The sequence below is a fragment of the Mirounga angustirostris genome, unplaced genomic scaffold (assembly GCF_029215605.1).
Source record: "Mirounga angustirostris isolate CCGP_5_RB_7025 unplaced genomic scaffold, mMirAng1.0.hap1 SCAF_8, whole genome shotgun sequence".
NCBI lineage: Eukaryota > Metazoa > Chordata > Mammalia > Carnivora > Phocidae > Mirounga > Mirounga angustirostris.
The window spans coordinates 55,499,870-55,523,913 of NW_026991716.1; positions in this window are offsets into that span (position 1 = coordinate 55,499,870).

Genomic DNA, 24,044 nt, shown 5'->3' on the forward strand with positions numbered 1-24,044 from the left:
TCAACTCTCTTAAGTAATTATAGGACATTTACACTGTGCAAAATATTAAATATAAGTTAGTCAAAGAACTTAATATGTGGTCCCTACACTCAAGGACTTATAGTCTAATTTTATTTTTTATAAGCTAAGACACTTTCAACAGTTAGTACACCCTTACCCCCCAAAAATCTAACTTGAACTGCATTTTAAAAATAAGTTCATGTATATGTTCCTATACAGTAAGGACAGAGGAGGTAAAGTGAGCTCAGGATTGGCTGTTTCAGCCCCACTTCCATGCTATCTCTTTCTACAGCACAAGGTTCATCCTAAAGCTAATTCATTCAGTGGCTTCCAGAAGCAGAGAGATATTTTCCAGCTCTTATCCAATGAAACAGAGGAAAAAAACAAAACAAAAAACCCTTATTTTCTAGAAGAAACTAGCAAGCCACTTTTCCTACCACACTGGTCTAAGGTGACTTAGCTTGCCCATTCTGGAACTAACATACAAGGAGGAGGGACGGGTATTTTTGTTTATGACCAATGGAAAACACATATTGGGGACTGAAATGTCCATTATGAATATGGCAGTTTATTCTCAATTAGTATTAATCACCATATATGATTCCTTTCAAAACGCTTTTACTATATGCATGTAAGTGAGATGAGGATTTGATTTTTAAGAGGACAGATAATCATTTTTTCAATTATGCTTTGCCATTTTTTCCTGTATGGCTCTAGGCAAAATACTTAACTTCTTTGCACCTCAGTTTACTCACCTGTTTAGTGGAGGTAACGGTACCTGTCTCACATGTTTTTAAATTAATTCAAATTATTTATAATTGTGCAAGATATAATAGTATTTTACCAACGTTATGTACAATTATTACTTTGGTTGTTGGTATTGCTATTACTATCTTATTAATAAGATAAAAAAGGCACAAATTGTATTTAACACAAAAATTTAAGAAAATTCTTTTTGTTTACAAATTGTATCTAGCAGGAGCTAATATCTGATGGAAAGTAATTGTTACAAACCAGAAACTAACAACTATTCTACCTGCTGATTCCTAACTATATTTTCAGCTTATATGCCACCTCCTTAATGAATGTCTTCTGAATTCCTCAATATAGTGTCTTCCTATCTTCCAAATTAGAAATTAAACTTACAGTAATGGCAACATCAAGCCACCCTTCCTCATTAAATAAGTGGAGTCACAGAATTATTCTGTCGACACACTTATCAAGATATACTATGTTGGCCACAAGAGCCTACTTGAATTTGAACAAGATATATTTCCTATTGGCTAGCACAGGAGTTGGCAGGCAAACTTTCTGTAAAGGGCCCAACAGCAAATATTTGAGGCTTTGTGGGCCACAAAATCTCTGCTGCAACTAATTCCACCATTGCAGTGTGAAAATGCCATAGACAATATGTAATGAATGGGCATAGCCACATTCCAATATAACATTATCAAAAAGTATGTGCAAAGCTCAATGACATGAGTGAAGAACTTCCCTGACGTTCTCTCCTCAAAAGGTAAAACAGGGCGTCTGGGTGGCTCAGTTGGTTGGTTAAGCGACTGCCTTCGGCTCGGGTCATAATCCTGGAGTCCCAGGATCGAGTCCCGCATCGGGCTCCCTGCTCAGCAGGGGGTCTGCTTCTCCCTCTGACCCTCTTCCCTCTCGTGCTCTCTCTCTCATTTTCTCTCTCATATAAATAAATAAAATCTAAAAAAAAAAAAAAGGTAAAACACTTAGACTATGGATAATCAGGAATGGGGCTGAGGAGGAGCCTGGGTGGCTCAGTCAGTTAAGCATCAGCCTTCAGCTAAGGTCATGATATCAGGGTCCTGGAATAGAGCCCCCACGGCCCCCGGGGCCTGCTTATCCCTGTCCCTCTTCTTCTACTCCCCCCCGCCACACACACTTGTGCTCTCTCTCAAATAAATAAAATCTTAAAAAGAAAAATGTGGCTGAGAAAAAAAGGTCAAGAATATTAAAAAACTGGGAAATGCTCGGGTGCTGAAGAATGCCACTTTCCCAAACGTGGTGGTTACTTTCATGTAGAAGCAGTTTCCTTAGAATTAAATTCCCTCCCTCTCTCTAGCCTGTCTCTCACTTCTGACAAGGGAGGGTGGGAGGATGTACCTGATTTGTGAGATTATAATGAGATTATAATATAGATTATAATTATAAATATTATAATGAGATTATAATGAGAAACAGGGCGGGTAGAGTCCTCCCCTTTCCTTCCCCTTTCCCTCTGGTGACCCCTAGGGATAAGGTTCTTCTCTGCTCCTCCATAGTTTTGAAGGGGCAGGCTCTGCTTTTGTGTGGGTAAGCAGGCCCTGGCCCAGTGTGACCAGTACCAGGCTAGTTAAGTCTGTTTGATTCCTTGGACTGACACTTGATAACTCGCCTGCCCAAAGAGTCAAGGTACGTTCTAGTATTAGATTACTTAGTATTAAGTGATGTTTTGATCTTGCAAGTTTTACTCCTTGTCTATTGCTTATTTTAATTCCAGCTTAAATGAGGAAGGGAGGTGCTGTTTCTTGAATGTTTTTCTCAAACTCTAACATCTACTGCATTGTTCAAGACACGTAGACAGGGATTAAAATTTTGTGGAAGACTTTGGAATACTAGTGCCCATGGCTTTTGTCACTGATTATTTCTGATGAGTCTGGTGTCCCTTTATTCAAGGGAAAACAGTGCATGAATCGGGGGAGTTACAGGGCCTCCCAAGCAATGGAATACCCTTCACAAGGGATCTGGGCCAAGAGTGAGTTTGATCCAGCTTCACAGACAGCAACCCGGAAATGGCAGAATTGGCTGGGGGTGGCTTACCTAGCCTTACTCAGCAAGATCAAGGAACAAGGGGAAGAAGCGTGGAGCCCAGAATTCTCTTGGCCCTTGGGGGTCATTTCTGACTGAATACACCGCGTTTCTGGTCCCGTGGGGCATTTACAGGAGAACAAAAGCTCAGTTTGCTGACAAGGCACCCAGGCCGGGGCTGGCTCTACCCTGGGCCTAAAACTCGCTTCGACGCTCCTAACACTCCCTCTTCCCTGGCGGCGCAAGACGACCCCGGGTTCCGGAAGCCGCCTTGCGCAGTCTCACTTCCAAGGCTTTGCGCGGGTGCCTCCGACGGCACAGCCTCCCACCCCCGACACGCGGGCCGTGAGAAATGAGGACGCCCCCCCCCCCACTCACCAGCGCCTCCCCGTCCCGGACCGGCCGGGGCTGCAGGGAATTCAGCAGGCTCCCCTCAGCAGAGGATTTGAGATGTGGGAGGGGGTCAGGGCGGGCGAGGGCCCCCCAGCACGCAGGGTTTACCGGAGTCGGGTCCGCCACCACGGGGGCCGCCCTCGTAGCTTGTGGGCGGGGCCTGCGTGAAGGCGGCCGCGGGTGCGGACCCTCGCGGGGAATCGCTGAGCCTCGCTGCGCCTCGCACCGCCTCCGCTCTTCGCTCTTCGCTCTTCGCTTCTCAGCGCTCTCCCGTTCCTCACCTCGCACCCCACCCTCCATCCTGGGGCCTCTGGGCATTCATCTTTAATATGTAGAAAAAAATCATTTTGCTCTTGGTGGCTGGTAGAGGTTGTCTAAGCCTTGCAGTGTTTTTTTTTTTTTTTTTTTTTTAAAGATTTTATTTATTTATTTGAGACAGAGAGAATGAGAGACAGAGAGCATGAGAGGGAGGAGGGTCAGAGGGAGAAGCAGACTCCCCGCCGAGCAGGGAGCCCGATGCGGGACTCGATCCCGGGACTCCAGGATCATGACCTGAGCCGAAGGCAGTCGCTTAACCAACTGAGCCACCCAGGCGCCCCAGCCTTGAAGTGTTTTAAAATCGACTTTTTTTTTTTTTTTTACTGTTGTGACTTGGGCAGGTGTCTAAACCTTGAATGACGACTGCATGGGATTTCCATCGTGTTGGATGCTATAAATAGAATGCTGTGTCCCCTCAAAATTCCCATGTGGAAACCTAATGCCCAATGTGGTGGTATTAAGAGGTGAGGCCTTTGGAAGGTGATTGGGTCTTGAGGGTGGAACCCTCATGATTGAGATTCACGTCTTTTTGAAAGTGACGCCAGAGAGCTATCTAGCATTTTCTGACACGGAAGTCACACGGAGGAGAAGACATCCACAAAGCAAGGAAGTCCTCACCAGCCCCTGATTCTGATATTGCCTTGGTCTTGTACTTCTCAGCCTCCACAACTGAGAAGTAAATTTTAGTTGTTTACAAACAACCCAGTCTGTGGTACTTTGTTTTTAGCAGCTCTAACAGACTAAGACATTGGGTAGTATCTGTTTATCACGTCCGTGTTCACAGATGTGCCATCTTCCTAGACCTTAAAGGAAAGACATGATAACCTTACCCTCATTAAGCAAAAGTCATCACCTCTAGATACATGCATGCAGACCATGAATGCCTCAGCCAAATGAGACTGTTCCCAGGCCTAAAAAGCTAAATCGGACTATGTTGATTCAGCAAGGTTATGGGATTCTACAAAGGCTGCACTTTAACAAAGGATACAAGAGCCAAAAAATGGCCATTGTAGACTTTAAGCAAAATGCTGCTAATGAGTATCAGGACGTGGAATCACAGCCTTGTGAGTTTCAACAAAGGGCCTACTCCAAAGCTTCAGCTGGTTTAGTTGGTCTTACGTGCAGGCTGCTGTGGCTTGACCTTAAACTACTAGGCTTTCCTTATATATTCATGGCTAGAGCCAAAACATGATTATATAAGAAAGTTTCCAGACAGGGCTTTAGGTATTGGTGAGCAGCATAATATTTACTACCTTAAACTATGAGGTGGATTATTTCTGTGGGCACTCTAGTTTGGGTTTAGTTTTAAATTGTTAGTGCTTGGTCCCGGTAGACAGTATCGGATCAAGTGCCCTAAATTCCAAACTGCACAGAGGTTCCAAAGAGAATTCATGAGATTTAGCCTCAGGATTAAGGGCTGTAAAACTCTCAAACTAGTAAGTGAATTACAAAGATATTGAAGGTAGAAATACAGTGCGTCTTCAAGGATATTTATGGAATTAAGTTTCTGAGGAAAGAGGAGGGAGCCAGGCAGGACAAGTATATATAGATCAAGGCCAGGGCTGAGTTAAATGTTATTCTGATGGGGAAAAACCCACAGGGTGTTTTCAAACACATTTTCAAGCAAAAATGTGAAGTGGGGAAATAATATTTGTTTGAACAGTGGATGCTTTTGGAAGACTCAGAACTTACCATTTTAGGAATATGAAAGAAAAACAAATGTTTGGGCCACTAAGTAAAAAGAAAAAAAGCATTGAGATCCAGGAAAGAAAATGCTACTTCTCTGTGTTAGAAATGGTAAGTGACCAGCTTATGAAGCAAATTAAATTGCTACCCACTCAGCTGAGTAGGCTTGTAAGGAGGAGAGGAAGAACAGAGGGAAATGGTTAAAGATAGAATACTTTGAGTAGCCTGTGACAGAAGAATTGGTTTTCAGTCAACCACTAGGGGACACAAGCTTAAAAAAAAAAAAACAACAGCATCTTAGTTCCTGACTATTTTGAGGATAATTCCCCAGCTGAAAAACATGTAGGGATGTTGGGGAAATTCCCATAGGAAGCATTTCTACAGCAAGAATTATTAGCATCAGTCAGTATGACATTGAACTGATGACTTATTTATATACTTATTTATTTTACTTATACTCAATAGACAACCAGAAGACATTACATAACTATTCACGGACCCAAACAGAGGTGGTATAACAAAGCACCGCCTTACTGAATTGCTCGTCTTTCCAAACCTAACATTTATTCAGTGTCCTGATTACAAGGTTGTAAAAGAAATCTAGGGACTATTTCATAGTTTTCTATAATTATTTCACTTAGAAAATCCTCTCATTGATTATGAAAGATCAGTTCTGAGGCTCAAGATTGCTTACTGCTAAATGTACCACATTATATATTAGATCAAGGAGGGAAATAGTAAATTTCTCCAAAATAAAAGACCCCAGACAGGTTGAACTTTTTACAGTGAATCCAAAGACAAATATTTATTAATTTATTGGGTCTGTTACTGAAGCAGACTATTGCCAGCCAATGCCTACTATTCATTAATTCATCAGTCAACACATATTTATATTGATGCATTCTGATTGTATAAATACTGAGGATTGATATTTGAAGGTAATAGCAAATTTGGGGAGAACTTGAGAGAAAGTAGATAAAAGGAAATTATATGCTGATTTAAAAAAATTGATAGCTGTTTAAAAATTTGCTGTCTTTTACTATCACTTCTTGTATTCAAACATGGTTAAGCATAGGTAAGGTCTTTAAAATTCTATAGTTACAGCGTTTCGGAATTTTAGAAATAAAAAGATTAAAACTTAAAACAGACTGCTTTGTGATATGGAAAGTCATGTTTCAATTAGGTCAAGGTAAAGGGAGAATGCAGTTCTTTCTGTGGCTTTGTGAAAGGTCATATCACAATTTTATAATATTTTAGTTTTAAAAGGTATCCATTATTAGAGATATGAAATATAGTATCTGAGGTTGTCTTGCTTGACACTATTTGTCAGTTTGTCAATGGTGTGACACATTAATTTTCAAAAATTTTGCAAGATATTTTGAATAATATGTGATTTTTAAATTGATAACATTTTGTTAGTTTTAAAATTAGTAATTGAACATATTTACTGCTAAATAAACAGAGGTGTCTGGGCACGATTATTACACTTCATTAATTGCTTACATATTACCAGAGCAGGAGGCACATGGTTTGTGTGCTAAAAATATGAACTCCAACCAGATCTGCCCCTGGATCTGTTTCTAAGGAAAACTGTGCCCCAAATGATCAATTCTGGAATGAACCAAAGGTCAACTTAGAATAATATAGAATCATGGGTCTCCAAGGAACCCTAAAGGGTTGGCTAATTCAATTCTCAGCTGCCTTCACATAAATCAGGCAGGTTTAATGAATGTTGGGAGTCTTGCAAGAGAGATATCTAGGCAAGGAGATGACCAAATTCCCGGGAGGTAGAATTTTCTCTTACATCAAGTCTACAACTATTCTATTACAATTTACACTAATTTGTCTTTTTCCAGTTAATACACTAGAGAATACAGGTCACTATAACAAATTGCATAGCTGGAATAATCACTCTAGTTAGGAATTTCAGAACGTTTGGTTCAAAGTTTCTTCCTCACCCTTACTCTGACCTCATACTCCGTATAGTACAAATAAAAAGTCAGGGGCGCCTGGGTGGCTCAGTCGGTTAAGTACAAATAAAAAGTATTGCAAAGCTGAGATTTTCTACACTCTGTATCATTTAAAAAATCATTTAACATTTGTATATAAACCGGTCTATAGAAATTCACTAACAATCAAGAGATGTATAGTTGCAAATCCTTTTTCATGTTAAGTAGACATAAAATTTTTAAAGAAAATTTTAAAAGAGAATAGTAGAGGTGCCACTTTATGTAACAGTTTATTACTTCCAGAACGTGTGTTACTATAAACCACTCATCTTTAGTCTGAAATCATTTAGAACTGGAGAAAATAAAAAGAGAATAAAAGAAAATCTTTGGGGAATATTATACCATAGAAAACTACAACCATTTCTAATCTAATTGAATGATTTCCTTAGAACCACAGCAGTTGAATTATAGGATATTTTAATGAATATCAATTTTAAAAAGGACATTAAAATATCACTTATATTTCCTAGTCAAGTCCCAATATAAATGTATTGGAACTAAAGGAAGAGAACACACTGCTATTAACCCTTATCTTATTCATTTCTTATTTAAAAAAAAATTTTTAAAGATTTATTTATTTATTTGAGGGAGAGCATATGCACGAGTGGGGGGAGGGGCAGAGGAAGAAAGAAGAAGCAGGCTCACTGCTGAGTGAGGAACCAGAGACGGGGCTTGATCTCATGACCCCTAGAACATGACCTGAGCAGAAGCCAAGAATCAGATGCTTAACTAACTGAGCCATGAGGGCACCCCCATTTCTTATTTTTAAAACATAAAGATATTTTAAATGGGAACTACCATTAATAATTTTACAGTTTTATAATTCTTGTTTGTACTTTCCAGAAAACATATCAATATGTGCATATACATTATTTTAAAAACTTACATATCTGTGTACTAAATTGTGAAATTATATTTTTATAAGAGTTTTTAATATACATCAATAAATACTTTCAAATGCCCATCATGTGTAAATGCTCGGAGTCAAAACCAAGAGAAAAAGCAAAGTAGTTCTAGGCCTCATGAAATTTAGTCATACCTCAGTTTTCCTAGGATAAATTATGCAAAATCTAAATCTATTATTATACACCTGGCTCCTAATTGAATGGAATACCTCAAATTATCAGATGGCTTTATATGATTTTCCACATTTATTGCCCTTGATATTTGTATGTTCAATCTAGTTATTTGTACAAAACATAATTGTTTATAATGGTACGGAAAAAATGAAATTAACTTGGTCATAGTCGATTCATTTTGGTTATAAATACATTTACATTTACATAAATACATTTTGGCAGTAAAGTTGTTTGATCTTTTTCTAAAAAACAAATATTACAAAATGAAATTAACTTGGTCATAGTCGATTCATTTTGGTTATAAATACATTTACATTTACATAAATACATTTTGGCAGTAAAGTTGTTTGATCTTTTTCTAAAAAACAAAATATTACTATAGAATGGAAGATTTTTAGATCCCACATTTTTTTTTCAGATAATCTCTTATAATAATCCAAAATATTAGTTTATTCTCCAGAGGAACTTTCAAACACCATGATTTGGTGAAGTCTCATGTCCAAGGCATAAAGTCAAGCAAATAGCATATGTCATTGCTTGGCTTGGCCAAACTTGTGTTTGGGATCCAGGCAGATTTTGCCATCATATAACTATGCTAACAGGTGGGTTCTCTCCTTTTACCTGAAGAGTGCTCAAAAAGTCAAAAAGAGGAGTAAATGTTTATAAGCACACTTCTACTATGATTTGTACCATAGGATACCCAAGTTACTTTGTTGTAACAGACTATCGTTGTAATTAAACACACATGAATTCACTATTATATGCAATTGGAAAATAGATAATTGGCTAAGAAATGATCCCAAAACCAAATTTGAGAAAACTCCCATTCATAAATAACTTTAGTACAAGGTAGACTGATAATGTGAATAATAAAAGTAAAATAGAGGGGCACCTGGGTGGCTCAGTCATTAAGCGACTGCCTTCGGCTCAAGTCATGGTCCCAGGGTCGTGGGATCGAGCCCCACACCGGGCTCCCTCCCCAGCAGGAAGCCTGCTTCTCCCTCTCCCACTCCCCTTCCTTGTGTTCCCTCTCTCGCTATGTCTCTCTCTCTGTCAAATAAATAAAATCTTTAAAAAAAAAAAAGTAAAATAGAGTGCATATGAATTGATTCTAAAAATAACTACTGTACTGCCAGAAAGTGGTGGCCCCTTTTGATCATATTTGCATTTGCTATAACTATATTAAGTCATAGAATGCACATGTTTATTTGTTAGAATCGAAGTGAAAACACTTAATACGTTCCTTGTTTCATGATGCACAATTATATGAGAATCCTTTAGTCTTATTTATTATAATCTTTCTTTTATAAAAACAAAAATAATCTTTTTATGGGGAGGAATAAATATATTTAGTATATTTAATACTTAGCATAAACTAAAAAGTAATATAAAATTACAAAACTTATATTTTGTCATGAATAGCGCATTTCTGATAAGGACCACCTGGATTATATAGAAGCTTCCGGTAAATAAGGACCCTGTCTGCAATACAGCACACTGCTGTCAGGAGTCCAAACACCTGTAAACAAACTAAAGGTAAACCAAATCATCTGCCTAAACATCTTTTGGCAAAAAGTCAACTTACTAAAAGAAACAAAGAGAGAGCATACTAGAACTGCAATCCTTTACCATTGTGCCCCTGAAAACTATGCAGGTTTTGGTATCATGTTTCAGATATTTATCCTTTCTGTGCTTCTTTGTAATTGGAGATAAAAACCAAAGTGTGGTTGGGAGAAGCAATGAGATAATACTTATAAAGTGATTTGCATGGTCCTGGCACAAAGTAAACTCTCAGTAATTATTTGCTATTATTATCCTATATTATCTGATGCTTTAATTTGTTTTTTAGCATAGTAGAGCACATTTTTCATGATGTTATGGTAATGCTTTGAACATTTTAATTGGAAAGGAGTAATGATAGAAAAACAAAAGAACTGTGAAGAACCCAGATTTCTGTTTTTGAATTTTCAGTGTTCCCATATTACTTGCTTATGAAGAGATTTCCACAGAAAGAGATTAGAGAATATGCAATATAAGAAAACATATTCATAGTTTTTACTGAAATTTATAATATATTATTGTCTATGGACCATGGAAATATAAAATCTGACTTTATGATACTTTTTGTTAAATGGATTTCAACTATGGTTAAAGGTTTTCAAATTCAAATTTGCAAAACACTGGTGTCTCGTGGTTAGATAATTGAGCTTTTTTCCTATGTATATGGGTATGTACACTGTACACATAAATATGTATAGTTTTTCCAAGATGTAAATAAATCCATTTAATATTTACCCAAAATAGAAAAATGTTTGCTAACATATTGAAAATATAAAAATCTACTCTAAAAATTTTAATATAAAATCTAATAACTTCTTATTTTTGTTTAGGTATTTGTTAATGCAATGTTTCTTCTATCATCTTAGATTAATAGACTACTAACTATCATTTAATTAATATTCTGGTGTCATTCTTAAAAAACTCATTAAGTAATAAGGTATAAGAAGAGCCATTTATTTCCTCGTTAGAATTTTCAGGATTTGGCTTCTAACCTTAAATATTTTTCTATACCACTGGTTACATATTGTACATCTCCTTAGAAAGGTTGTTTCCTTTATGGATTCATGATTAATCTTTGGAGTGCACATGCTTCATGAAGAAGCCTCACTGATGAATAACATAATGACAGCAACTCTAGCACACTTTAGCACAGTCAGGGAAGGCAGTCTTCCAGCAAAGCTATTAATGTCAGAACTAATTTAGTTCTCAGAATTTTGTTAATTATTAGAATGTTTATTCATATTAAAAATCTCTGTCCCTCTCTAGCATGAACTGAAATTGTGAATTAAGAAGTGAACAATAATTACCCTTCCTTCTTATGAAAGTAGGAATCTGGGGTCCCAGCTAAATTATAGTTCAGGGAGGCTGGCCAAGATAAGTGGGCTGAAGTACACAGTATCACAGAAACCAAGGGAGCGATGGTACAGCAATTAAAAAGTCATATATAACAAGCTCAAGAGCAATGCAGAGAATCCACATATGAGGCATTAGAAAAGGAATTTGAAGACACTTGATGTCCACAAGAGCCAAGATGCTAGAAAATAGAGGACAGCCAAAGAGAGATTCCTTTCTTTAGTGTATTTGCCTATCCATGCTGGCTGGGGCAAAACAGAGCATTAAGTGTACCTAGGAATTACATTTGACTCTTTCATATTTCTGGGGAATTACTTAGAAAGAGAAGGAGACGGACAGGAGCACGAAAAAGAGAAGGAGGAGGAGGAAGCTGTAGGAGGGACAGAAGACTAATGCCATATATAACAACATGATACGCTAAAACTGGGGAGGAATAGTCCTGTGTTTGCTTTGGCAGCACATATGCTAAAATTGAAGAGGAACAGTCCAAAGTTAATATATATTGAGTGCCTACTACGTACCAAGCATGGTACCATGTGCTTTAAGTTTTCCCCAAGGAAAATACATGCAAAGTGATTTTTTTTTTCAGACTAAATACCTGTGAAAAATATCCTGGTGATTTACCAATAGACAGTAATATCTAACTGCCTAATTTTACCACACAAATCAATATTTTTATAATACATACTGAAAGTGACTTTTCTCATAGATAACAAAGGCAAATTCCTATAAATCTGACTCCAAATATTTAAACTTTTAACTGCTTTGTGATTGATGATGACAGAACCCTTTGCTGTGTGGTATGTATATCTTTCCAGCATTCAAATCAAGACATGAATGCTTCAAGTCAAAAGATTACAAGGAATATTAATACAAAGTCTTTTTAAAATTCAACACAATGCAAAAAAGTATGTAGTATTACTAGAAATGAAATCACTAGACAGATGAAAGATTTATAAATATTGAAAAAGCAACAGTACTCCTTAGATTTTTTTTTCAGAATGTTAATGACTAAACATTGGGAACTGAGATTAGCATTAATGTTAAAATCGCAGTAAAATGGACAGTGCTTAGAAGAGTACAAATGTTCTGCAAAAATTTTATAAGGAACATCATTTCTGATTATATACAAACCTATACATTTTTTGTTTTAATTCAGCATAATATATGGTGGAGTTATTTTAACAAAGGATACTTTTAAACTATATCAACAAAACAAATACCAAACCAATAAAACATTTTAAGTTAAACATTTTTATTTGGTCTATAGAAACATAATAGTTTTCTCTGCATTGAGCTAATTATTTATTAGGTTGAAATGATGAAATTAACTGATGTTTAAAGTGAGGGGGTGAGGTGGATAATAGTGCTGTTCAGAATATCATCCAATGTGAAGATGCTTTTTATGGGATTTATACTGTTGTTTAGAAACAACTACAACCACAGTGCAATTTAGTTTCAGAAAGAGGATTATGCATGTATATATAGCTTTGTTTTCTTAAAATGAAAAGCAACAAAATAAAACACAATTATCTAAAATATATATTTACCTAATAGAAATTAGATTTATTGCAATGATCATTTCCCTGAGTATAAAACAAACCTCCATCCTACTAGGTATTTTTAAATTTTCAGATATTATTAATGATCCTATAGGATAATATGAAAATGATTTTCCTTTTTATTTAAACTTCTATGCAACTAATAGCTAATAGCAAATATTTATGGAGACTTCTGTGTGCCAGTACTGCTCTAAATACTTTTTTGAGTAACTTCACATTTAATGTCCAATTTAATATTTGTAGACTACCTCATCAGGTAGATACCATTATCCTCTTTACAGATGAAAAACAACCAAGACAGAGAGAGCTTAAATATGTTGCCTGAGATAGCATATCTAGTGTTCCAAAGGCAGAATTTATAACAAGAGCTTATATTCTTAAACTCTAATAAGGTACAATATGAAGGTGACTGTTCTGCAGATTTCTTATAAAAGTAAACCAAAAGTTAAGTATTAATTCTTAGTTATTAAATATACACTTATATGACACATGCTAATTTCTGTTCTAAGAACTTCGCGTATATTAATCCATTTAATGCCAAGAGGTGAGAAGCACAGAGCTGGAATACACACCACCTTTATTTTATAGGTAAGAATACTGCAGCCAGAGGAAGAGAAGCAAGATGCTAACTTTGATATCTGACGAATACTAGCATTATTGTATTACCTTTTTTATGGTACATATAACTCAGAGTTGGGTTTTTTTAATTGATACATCAATTAATTACACACAGAGTGTGATATCCTTATATCAGAGATGAGAAAATACAGGATGTGAAAGATGCATTGTGAAACTTCATAAATACAGTAAATAGTAGGACCAATGCCTAAAACCCATTTGTTCATTTTCTAACTCCTAATGATTTCTTCTAGGAGAGTTGTTAAATACCCCTATATGATTGTTCAAACATCTTTTCATAGCCATTTCTAAAAACCACACAGTGTGTCTGAAACCGTGCTGGGCACTTGGAACACAAAGATAAAAATGTGCCCCTTTGCTTACAGATGGAGGAAACTGAATCCCCAGTTCATGCCTGTCCTATGTTCCTTTCTATTCAGTATTTGTCTTCAACAAGAGTGTCCTGATTGGTATAATGAATTCTATTGCTACACTGCTTAAAGACCTAAAAAATTTAATCACTAACAGAGACAAGGACTTATTCTTAAATTTCTTAAATATTATCTGGAAGAATATGAAGTTGCCACATATGTGTGGAAGAACATTTCACTCTACCTAGGGAGTTACTTGAAAGACTCACAGCTGGGGTGCAGGCTTACAGGCAGAATGGGATTTCATCTGGTAGGTAGAGTGATGATAGACATGGAGGAGTGATATAGAGAAAGTAAAATGAATCAGTACAGTTGGTATATGGCAGACATAGAACAAAATGGGGAAACTGATACGGGTCAAGTTAAATTTTTCAGTAAGTGCATGTTCTGCTTTCAGCATAATTCTAAGGACTGAGCATATAATAATAAAATGGAGAGAACTTACTCTCCTGTCTGGTAATGTCATAATGCAAGCAAATTAAAGAGGCATTGGAAGAAGACTTAGAAAATATTAGTGGACTAGAATAGAGCAACTAGAGCATTCTTCTGTTGTAATTGGTATTAAGAAAATATTAAAAAAATATTTTGCCACACTAATTTATCAATACCTAGAGGACTACTTTGAACATTGAAAGGCAAAAAGAAAGGTCTTTCTTTCTTTCTCAAATTTTTATTTCAATTCTAGTTAGTTAACATATAGCATAATATTGGCTTCAGAAGTAGAATTTAGTGACTCATCACTTACATTCTTCCTTTTTGTTTAAAATTGTTATTTCTGATTCAGAAGACTTTATCACTTAATAAACAGCTAATAAAGTAGCAAACTGCAGCGGGTATGACTCTAAACAAGAAGGAATATAAAAACCAAACAGCAGAGCTACAAATCATAATAATTAAATGTATGGAATCGTCTAGAGGGATTTTCCAGAAGCCCATAGAAAGAGAAAAATCTCACAGCCAGGAAAGGGAGGCAAGATTATAAGTAAGTGTAAGTAAAGGCAAACTATGGACTAAATTGCAAGGAAATAAAAGACCAAATCGAAAAAGAAAACAACTACTTTATGATAGAAATGTAGAACATTTGGCTAAATGAGCAATACTCCATTAAAAAAAGAAAAAAATTACTGAGTACTTTGTAAATATATCATCTTTGACAATCTCTTCCTAACCTTTTGAAATCTTTCCATAGTGGGGTGCTTGGCTGGCTCAGTCAGTAGAGCATGTGACTGTTGATCTCAGGGTCGTGAGTTTGAGCACCACGTTGGGGGTAAAGTTTACTTAAAAAAAAAAAAAAAGAAAGCTTTCCATATTGGTAAGTCCCTTTTATTAACCCCACATTATTTAGAAGGCCAGATCCTTTATCCTACTGCAACTGGATTTCAACAATCTGACTACAGTCAGTATCATATCAGAGAGGACCAGAAGAATTCCCTTTCTCTCTACACTTAACTTTCATATTTCTCCCCAACTAATATCTCCAAGAGACACTGGAAGAAAAGTAGTTTTTTTTTTCCTTCTTTCTTCTATCTTCTGTATAATACAAAGGGCCCATAATCAGAACCTGGATACTAGGAAAGTCCATAGTTGCCAGAAGGGTCAGCTGCCACCAAAGGAAGGTACTGTTTCAGCTTATTTTGTGAGACACATGGCCAAGATCATCTTCACCAAAATACAGTGGAGTTGAATACTTTTCTTATTCAATGCAGTGCTAGAAAAACTCACATGTAACAAAGATGATTTCCTATTTTCTACGTATAAAATTCAACTACTGAATTGAATACATTTCCGTGCATTCTATCCTCCTCATCCCATTATTCATGAAGAAAGGAAGTTATCTCACTTGTTCTCTTGGGGACTGATTTCCTTGCCTGTCTCCCTCCAAACATTCTCCACAGAATAGCTAACGTCACCTTTGTTCTTTAATGCAATCTGATCATGGCATTCACTTGATTAAAAGCCCCATGAGTTAATTCATTATTTTCTGTAGAACAAAGTCCAAATACCTCAGGTACATTCTCAGACTTTTACCACCTAGTTTCTCTGAGACATCTTTCCTGATTTCCCAGGCACTAGCTTCCAGGATTGTATTCTTCTTTTTTATAATGTGTACCACAGAGTTGTGTCATTTCTTGTTTCCCTCTATGCTCTTTGTTTCTGCCATTCTACTACATTTCCCTTTTATTCATTCCCTTCCCTTATATTTAGCACCAATGGAATCCAAATAAATTGTTGTTAGTTGAGTGAGTGAATAAATGACTGAGTGAATAGACAGACCTGTCCCTCTGCCTGTGGTTTGGTACTGCATGCAGCCTTTACTCCTTTCATATCTCTAGTTACTCAGTGTAACTGGATTGGAAAGAGCTCTATTAAAATTGTAACATGTGGGGGGCGCCTGGGGGGCTCATTTGGTTAAGTGTCTGCCTTCGGCTTAGGTCATGATCTCCAGGGTCCTGGGATCGAGTCCTGCATCTGGTTCCCTGCTCAGTGCGGAGCCTGTTTCTCCCTCTCCCTTTGCTGCTCCCCCTACTTGTGCTCTCTCTCATGCTTTCTCTCTTCTCTTGTGCTCTCTCTTGCACGTGCATTTTCCCTCTCAAATAAACCAATAAAATCTTTTAAAAAATTGGAACATGTGGCCTCACATCCCAATTTCATCCTTTATCTCACGAATGTTATATTCTTTGTCTCCTCTGGGCCTGCTTGCCAACCTAACAAATGAATGGTTTCCTTACAGGAGAGTTATAAGCATCAAATATGGTTAATGTATGCAGGAACTCTTGATAACTTAGGTAAGTATGTCAATTTCTAAGACACCAGTGTTGATTATTCTGTTACTACTCTAAAACTGGTTGATCCTGATGTGATTTATGTGGCATGCTCAAAAATCATTGTCACATGTAAGATAGCAGGAGTAGCCAGCTTACTTCTCTCAATAGCTGAGCAAGGTTTTATATCCTTTTAATGCTGACATGGTGAACAGCAGATTGCTTTGGAATCCTTTTCACTCTGGTGTGGTCTAGACATACGTAGGTGGAAATGTAATTTCCATGAAGCCAGGAGTACCAGGACAGACATCTCAGCTCCTTTCTTAGGTTCCAGCTCTATGCTAGCTTCTTCTACATGTGTTTGTAATCACATATCCTAAAGTGACATCCTAAGCGAGAATCTCAATGTGGGCTTGGAAGATGACAATAACAGAACCACATGTGCTTCAGTAGCAGGAAAATTGGGTGTTGAATTAGGCTTTAACAAATATAAATAATTTGGATAGATTAAAATGTAAACTAAAGGGCATTCCAGGTCACAAAAACTCTTAAATGAATCCTACCATTAGAAAAGAAAAGCCAATGGAAAATTGGACAAACTCGATGTCTGCTATGGTGGCTTTCACATTCCTTTCTTTGCTCTGTAGAACTGACAGCATGAGATATTTATAAATACTGAAAATTTAGTAAAAAAATTTATTTTTTTAATATTGAAAAAGTGGTAGTAAGGGAATTATCTGTTTTGAATTAAAAATTACAGTTTTCATTATAAAATTTCAACAAGCTACCATGCTTCCCTTGCCCTTTATTCATTTATCTGCAAGTGGTTAATTTTTTTTAAATTTTCTTTTATTATGTTATGTTAATCACCATACATTACATCATTAGTTTCTGATGCAGTGTTCCATAATTCATTATTTGCATATAACACCCAGTGCTCCATTCATTACGTGCCCTCTTTATTTTAAGGCACAACGGCTCCAATTTTATTTCCTTTTCCTCATTCCAATGATGACATAAAGGATGTCTTTCTATAAAAGTGATTTTATATCTTCTATTGTAGTTGCCTCATACTATTATATAAGCTGATGCTAATTCTAAACAGATCTCTCTCCTTAGGTGAGTTGTTTTGTTTCTCCCTCCTATTTTGCCACCTATTGTATAATTTCTTCTGTCATTATTTGAGCAATCATTTAAAAATCATTTTGGATACCCATTGTTCCTTTTTTTTTCCATTTTCAGGGGAATTATAATGTTCAATGCTATAATTATAAGCTTTCATAAAGTGAAATACATATTTAGGTATTTGTGGCTGCTAATCATTTCCTTTTAAAGTTATGCTATATGGTTATTAGTTTCAAATTCTTAGTTCCCAAGTCTAGATTGTTGTCTTGGATTGGATTTTCTATTTTATAAGTTTAAAGTTGTCCACATAATTTAGAAATCTCCTGTTTATTACATATTCTAAAGAATTTATAACATGTTATAGAAATAATGAATTATCGAGGTGGACTATTTCATTATGCTCAATAATTGTAACTTTATCATTCATTACCCATTTCCACTAAATTCTGAGAGGTGCCTCAAATCCTAGTTCAATCAAATATATATCAAAGTACTACTAGTATTTGCCAAACACTGCACTGACAGTAGTAACAGACCCAAAGAGAATCTCTACCCTCACCTCTTATTATTTATTTAGAGGGCAACACAGTAAGAAGTTATTCCACTTGCATGTGGTCTACAGTGAACACAAAATTTTCCCCAGGGGCCTATGATTGCTTTGCAAATTCTGTGAAGGCCTTATATAGTCAAAAGGGAGTCTGACTCTAATCTTGTTGGAGCCAATTTAAATAGCAGCTTTCTTCATTCAAAATACCTAACAATTCTTCCCCACTTCTAAACTGAGTTGATGATCTTACCATAGAAGAATAGATAGAATTTGGATATTTTGTATGGTTGAGGAGTTACAGAATGTATTCCAGGCAAATGAAAAAAACATGAACCCAGAAGCAGGATGGTGATTGCATCACTCAGAAGTGTGATTGCAAGACAACAAAAAACCCATTGGCAAGAGTAGGGTGAACAAAAGGATCAGGGAAAGGATTCATAGGCAAAAATGAAGAATAATATAGGAAGGAAAGAAGGAATAGATAACGCTGAAAAGTTTGGGCAGAAGGATGACAGTAAAAGGGCCTGGATATTAAATCTCTTAATGAGCAGGTGTGATCAACAGACAGGCAGACCAGCTTGGAACTGCAACATTAACCTACCACATTATGATGACAGTTTGGACTGAGGTTTGGAAGTGCCAGTGTAAAGGACTGACCAATGAGAGTTTTTTGTTTGTTTGTTTTCAGAAATAAGAAATCTTAGTAAGTGTCTTGACAAAGGTTAAGAAGGAAGATGAATCAAAACAGTTGTAAGATTTTAAGCCTGCTTGAACAAGAGTGATAATGACATACCTACAGACAAGGGCGCTGGGAAATGTGTTTACCTAGAGTCTGGGTATGGTTGGAGGTGAATCAAATACACATTCATTTTTTTCTTTCTTTTTAAGACACTTGTATTCTCTATTTTTATTTGTGGCCATTTTTCTTTCTGTCTTCCAAGCAGGACATCACTATATTAAATAAAAATAGCTATTGCTGACATTTATTAATTTATGTATTGTTCTAAGTGATTTATATATTTCGACTTGATTTATCCTCTCATCACTATAAGGTAGTTACTAAATTATTATTACAAAATTTTACGGATAAGGAAACTGAAGTCCAGGGGGGAAAATGCCTTGACCAAGGTCACAAAACTAGTAAGTTCTGGGGACAATTTTTGAAATCAAGTGGATTCCGCTCTAATCTACTGATACATAGAGCTTCTCTCACCCCAAATACCCAGATTAGTATCACCAAGTTGCATTTACTCTACCTTTTTTTCTTTCTACATCCTTTTCTTTCTTAAGTATTATTCCATCATTCATATCCTCTTCAATTTTTACTCATTTGTTACACCAGGCTCACAACTGATCTCCTATCCTTGAAACTTTTCCTAGTTTAATGAATCCTCTATATTGGAAAACTGATCATGCTCCACCCTCCCATTTAAAAACTTCCAATGGCATCCAATAATCTTTAATATGAAGTAAAAATAAGCATGTAAGGTAAGGCTATTTACAATCTAATGATTGTATATATACCTAACTTATTTTCCCCAAAACTCCCCTCAACAAATCCGCTTTCCAAGCAGAGACTCACTGCCACTCTGAGGTTGTGCATATTTTATATACCTCTTGGCTTTTGCATATACTAATTGAACGGAGTGGAAAATTTCCATGGCTAACTAGAAAACCACTGATCAACTTTTCATGCTTGTAAAACATGCTGTGTTTGAGCCAACTGTCTGAGCCTGATTTTGTTTTTGTTTTTAACACGCACTTGGATTCATGGTTGCCAAGCCATGCCTGTGCAATTGAATGCACTGCATCAATCCAGGAGTGAGGCTTTTGCACAACTTTAGTCTCCTGGCTTCATTTTTAGGAGTCAAGCCAGAATAATCTGCTCACATTCTTCAGCTCATGTTTGTCTTCTTTGTGGTTCTCTTTATACTTAAATGTATGATCTTTGCATGAGCTCCTGGTACCACTTGCAAAATCCCTTTGGCCTCAGACAGTTTCATAGGTCTCTAGGCTCTCCTCTCTAATCAAAATGTACAAGTCTCCTATCTTTAGAGCTCTACTTTTGCTATATAATTATAACTAGTGATATGTTAATAAGATGAACAAATCCAATCTACTGAACATATTAGAAAATCTGCTATTTCTTACAGTTTGAATATCTGCTTAACTCATAATGGAGGGCTCTTTGATAAGGCCTTTGTGGACTTAAGAAAATACCAGTAAATACAGTCATTTTGCTCTACTGCAGCAAAGTTGTGCAGGGTAACATCCGTTGTGGTTTAATGTTAGTAAGTCAACAGGTAATATGCTGCTTTTAGACAAAGCAAGCTTAAAAATGAGGTGACAGAGAAAGTTCACATGGAGTGAAATAATTTGCTATGATGAAAATAAATTGAATAAGATGAAAACAAATAAATTTGTTAGTTACAATCATATTTTTTCTTTTTTCCCCAGAACATCCTATATACAAATACTGTGCATGAGTTTCCTTTTTATGTAATTATAATTAAAATAAGTTGACACAAAAATCTAATATTTATAATTTTTTCAAGTTTACAGTGGATGAAGATAAATATAAATAACCACATCCAATAGTTTCCTTTGAAGTTTTGCATGAGAAGATACATTAGCCATAATGTAAAATTATATTCAAAGCTGAATCTCTGGAGAACATAGACGAGGACAGAATGTTGGAAGTTATCAAATCCTTTGATAATTGTACAATTTACACAATTTGGAATTAAGTTGTCTATCACTTTAAGATAAAAACTCAATTCCACATATATTTTGGCATAATAATTTAAATTATCATTCATATTTGGCTTCACAGCATTATCAGTAAATTTCATTTTGTAATTTATCTTTTTCAGATCATGGTTGGTCATCAAAAAGAGAAACCTACTCATACCAGCTCAAGTAAAATAGAACTTAGTAAAGATCTACTAAAACCCAGGAAAAGATGAGTAGTGAGGCATAAGGTGGAGGAAATAAGGGTGGCCCTTGAGACCCTGGAGGAAAAAGACCCTGGTAGGAAAAGACCCTGGACTACAGACTTAGTATCTCCTCCTGCAATCCTCTGCTCTTTGGTTTTTATCCACCTTCACTACTTAATGGAGGTCAACTCCAGTTTCAACCCAGCATACTTTTCAGTTTAAATAGCTATCATCATCTCACCAATTAGACTATTTTTTCTTAATTCTTGTGGGTCAACAACAAGAAAATGGCTTTGTTGGCTTTAAATTCAGCCATCAGTTCATGCAGTAGACTTCAGTTTCCTTAGGAAGAGGGTTTACAGTAATTATCTAGTGTTTTTAACATATTACTATTCTGAGCATGTTAATCTTATTATATGGACTGTTCTTATATTATTTCTATGATTAATAATATTATAATTATTAATTATAATAATTAATAATATTATAATATAAATATAATAAATATAATAATAATATAATTAATATTATTAATATTTTAAGTCCCAGATTGCTATGTATAAAAACATATTATATAGTACAGAATTGGAAAAGTACCTTAATTTTATGATTTTTTAAAATGATCTTAATACCTACCTCTCACAGGTTGGGTTGCCTGGGAAGCAGATTCTTTATTTTCTTTTAAAGATTTATTTCTTTTTATTTTAGAGAGAGAGTGCGAACATGTGGGCAGTGGGGAGGAGGACAGAAGGAGGAGAGAAGCAGACTCCCCACTGAGCTTGAGCCCAATATTGGGCTCCATCTCAGGAACTCAGGTATCATGACCTGAGCTGAAACTAAGAGCCAGATGCTCAATGGACTGAGCCAGTCAGGTGACCCAGGGAAGCAGACCCTACGATGGAGATTTCTTTCAAAAATTATAAATGGCAACCATTAAAGTTTCAAGTAATAAAAATCAGTCCAAAAATTACATTTTTTCAGTGTTGAACTTATTTGTAATTTTAAGTAGTATATTTGATACCCATATTACATAATTCTCATAGTTGAATAATTTTGAATTAAATATACCAAATAGCTTAAATTCATGTAAAATAATTAAAATAAATACTCTAGATCTCTTCCATCTAATAGAACATTTGTAAAATTTTATTTTGAGGCACCAGAATTTTCCTGCTTCATTGTAATTACTTATTTGCTCTTTGGTAGGTCCCAGGAACAACAAATTTACATTTACCCTAGGTTCAACAAAATATCCATAATATAAATATGAAGCTGCATTTAAGCTAGTATTCATGCGTTTGTTAAATTTAAAGACAGGCTTAGAATTTGTATGAAAATGATTTTATCTTTCCTTGTTAATCAATGTCTGATTTTAAAAAGTTTAATCACACATTCACATAATGTGCATTTCTCAGAAAAGGACTTACATAGATATGGCAAAATTGAAGTGTCAATTAAATAACAATGGTTGTTTGCATATCTTCACCGTGTATATAATAAGGGGCTGTGATGTTAAATTTATTATATTGATTAGCCCCAGTTTGTTATGTTTCAGGAAGTGAGTCTTCCTAGGAGTGAGCTAGTGGACAAGGCATAAATATTTTTAAGTCAAAGGCAGAGTGAGGTGAGTTTTTATTGCAGAACTTTAAATGGATTATTTTACATTCTTAGAGCATCCATCAGAAAGAAAACTATTAGAAAACCAATGTGATTGTGTCAAGATGATGGGACTAAATTGGCCATGGCAAGATTTTGTCAGTGTTTTTTGCTGTTTTCATTATTGATTGCATAACATTGATTACGTTAACTGTGCAGAGCTCCAATTTGCTTATTAAGCTTGCTAAAATAATAGATTGACATTGGCAGAATTTCTTCTTATTTGAGTTGCTCAAGAAGAACTATTTCACATTACTTTGGGGCAATCTTAAAAACAAAACCTAACCTACCCTCCCTTAAATTCTAGATTAAATTTCAGATTTTAACTTTTTATTTATTCACTTAATTGTTGGAAATTTAGAAAAACCCAGTCATTAATATCCTATGATTGATAGAATTAAAAACAGTAGTGGATCATTAAGAACTTATATTACAGATAAGGAGCTAAATGATAGAATATCCTATTCTAAGAAAATAATGAGTAGCATAGTGACAAGTTTGTTTGTTTCTAAACAATACTCAACATTAATGAACCAGGGGAATAAATGTCTACCCCATTTACCCTGTGGTATCTTGGGCTGTTAAATAATGAAATAAGTTATGCCAACTGAAAATATTCAAGAATAGCAATAGATTATTCCTGTGGATCATACCTAAACACCAAAAAAAAAAAAAAAAGTCCATGTTTTTTTTCTGCAATGTAGTCCCATATTCTATATGATATGTGATTATGATTTAGTGGAGGAAAAAGGTTCCAAGAACTTCCTCATCAAAAAAGATGAAAGTAGGGGCACCTGGATGGCTCAGTTGATTAAGCGACTGCCTTCAGATCAGGTCATGATCCTGCAGTCCTGGGATCAAGTCCCACATCTCCCTCTGACCCTCCTCCCTCTCATGCTCTCTGTCTCTCATTCTCTCTCTCAAATAAATAAATAAAATCTTTAAAAAAAAAAGATGAAAATATGCATCAGAGAAAGGTGGATTCCTGTTCATTGAATATGCCATTTTGGGAAAGGAGTAGACCTTGATCCGGCCTCGATTTCTGGGTGCTGCTCTTAGATATCCAAACTTTGGAAAGGAAGAAGTTTTGATAAGTTTTAAGGAATTAATTCCAATAAACATCATTGGTCAATGCTAAGAAGATTGTGAGGATATATGTAAAGACCCAGGTCTCCAAGGTGCATGTGTGAAGTGACAA